Genomic DNA, 2,697 nt, shown 5'->3' with positions numbered 1-2,697 from the left:
AGATTTCCTAGAATATCCTAGAAATGTTGACAAAGAAAAAGGTAAGAAGGCTCACAAAACCTGAACATAAAGTTGCTACAAAAGTATGGTAGTGGGCCGGGGAGATGGCTCAGTGGAATAAGCGCTTCCCTGGCAAGCGCACAGGCCTGAGTTCAATCCCTGGTTCCACCAAAAAAAAAAAAAAAGTATGGTAGTCAGAGTGGTACTAGCATAAAGATAGTAATAAGATCTAATTGAGAATAAAGAAACAACCCTCATAATTGTGATCAATCAATTTTGGCAAATATAGAAAACATTAATGAAAATCAATCCTCTTTTTACCAAATGGTGTTAAAATATTGGATTTTCCTATGCAAAGGCACAACATTAAACTTCTACCTCACAACATACATAAACATTAACTCTGTGTAAATTAAAGACCTAATTGCTAAAGCTGAACTTACAAAACCTTTATGAGAAATAGAATAATAAATATTCATTATCTTGGGTTTGACAGCTAAATCTTGAATATATTACCAAAATTATACTTAATGAAAGAAAAAAGTTGATAAATAGGATCTCAATAAAATTAAAAAATTAAACTCTTCAAAAGGTGCCATTAATAAAGAACATTACTCACATTCCTTCTTGGTGTGACACATACACAGTGCACACAACTAAAGGAGGGGCAATTTACTTTGGCTCAGTTTGTAGCAGTTCCATTCCATAGTGAGCTGGCCTCAAGGCAGTGGCACAGAGGGGGAGAACATGCTCAGGGCAAGGAACCTGGAAGCAGAGGGGAGAGGGACGATATGGAAGGGGGAGGTGCCCGACAAGGCCACACCTCCAGGGACTGTCTCCTTCACCAGGCTCCACCTCCCAGAGTTGCCTCAGCTATGATGCTCAGTGGACAAGTGTGCATGACACACCCAGGGTCCATTCAGCGCCCAAAAGCCTCACATTGAGCAAACGCGTCTTGGGGAGGACATCTAGATAAGACAATAACGTAAAGTGCCAACATGACCTACAGAAGGAGAGATGTCCAAAAATATAAAAAAGAATGAAATAAAAAAAGAGATAATATGAAATAGGGAAGTGGAATTATGGAAATGGCAAAGGGAATAGGAGGAATGGAGAGAGCAGAAGTTCAGATTGAAAAGGAGCTTAAAATGATAAGGACATAGCCAGACATGGTGGCACATGCCTATAATTTCAGCACTGGGAAGGCTGAGGCAGGAGGATCATTGTGAGTTTGAGAGCAGTCTGGACTGGAAAGTGAGCTCAAGGCCAGCCTGAACTGCATAGTGAGACCCTGTCTCAAAAAGACAAAAAAGAAAATAAGAAAAGAAAAAGAAGAAAATGATAAGGACTTGTGTGCCAATTCTAGCAAATTAATACAATTATTTACAATAAAAACATATTCCAATAAAAAACAACAGGAAGCAACGTTATCAAATTCTGTCTATATAGTTTTGCCTAGAGTATATGAAGATTTTTCTACTACTCAATTATAAGAAAGTATAATGCAATTATAAAAAACATGTCTTAGACTGTTTTCTGTTACTGTAGCAGAATACCACAGGCTAGGTAACTTATAAAGAAAATAAATAGATTTCTTGTGGTTCTGGAAGATGGGAAGTCCAAGGGTGAGGGATGTTCATATAACGCTGACCTTCCTGTGGCTCAGGCTGAAAGAAAAGAGAGGATGAAAGGTAATATGAGAGCAAGAAGTAGACAAACTTACTCTTATAACAAGTTCAGTCTCATGGTGGCTATTTCACTCCTGTGGTAATTACAAGAATCTATTTGTAAGGGCAGAGCCTTCATGATGTGATACATTCTTATGAAGCTCCACTTCCAACACTATTGCGTTGAGGGTTAGGTGTCCTGTACTTAAACTTGAAGAGGCACTTTCAGACCACAGCAAATACAGAATTGAGCTCACATACTGCCTTACCTAGGTAGAAGGTGAGTAACCGCTGGTGAGCAAACTATAAACTCCCAATATAAAAATAAATGACATATATGCACACAGTTATTATTATCAAACACTAGGGAAATATAAATCAATGTGACAATGAGAACATTGACCACCCACTAGGTTAGCTATAACTGGAAAAGGCCAGCATGAGCCTGTTACTGAAACAGCATATCAGCATTGGACATTGTCGTTTGCACCGCCACCATTGCAATCAGGGGACAGTAAAAATGAAAACCACCTCCTGTCTCACAGCAGGACAGAACTACTTCCTTCATCAGTAACTCGAGGGAGCTACGATTCGTTGAGCTTAGGTACATCTCTATGAACTTGCTGGCAGATAATTTGGGAAAATATCCTCAATTTAATAAACATAGGTAAGTTCATCCATTTTCTAATCTATGAAAGATAGAGAACTTCTCATGAAATCCTTTAATTTCTTTAATAGTAAAGGGTACCTGGGAGGATAAAGAAAAGCTTGCACCTACCCTGGACAGCCAAATGAAAAATGTCCATCCTCCTGTGGATATAGCAGTACTTTTATTTCAAATGAAATATGCAGACAAACAAAAATTTATTAAAATTTTGGAGAATGTTGTAATAGTAAAATCTGATCAGCTGGGACATTTAATCCCTTTTTCTACTTACCAGCCTTTGAAAAATGAGCTGTGGGGGACTCAGGTCAATAATTTCTGACCTTGCCAGTTAAACAGAAGACCCAATGCTATTATGGGCTACTG

This window comes from Octodon degus, unplaced genomic scaffold, assembly GCF_000260255.1.
Source record: "Octodon degus isolate 3935 unplaced genomic scaffold, OctDeg1.0 scaffold00159, whole genome shotgun sequence".
In the NCBI taxonomy this organism is placed as follows: domain Eukaryota; kingdom Metazoa; phylum Chordata; class Mammalia; order Rodentia; family Octodontidae; genus Octodon; species Octodon degus.
This window is presented reverse-complemented; position numbering follows the sequence as displayed.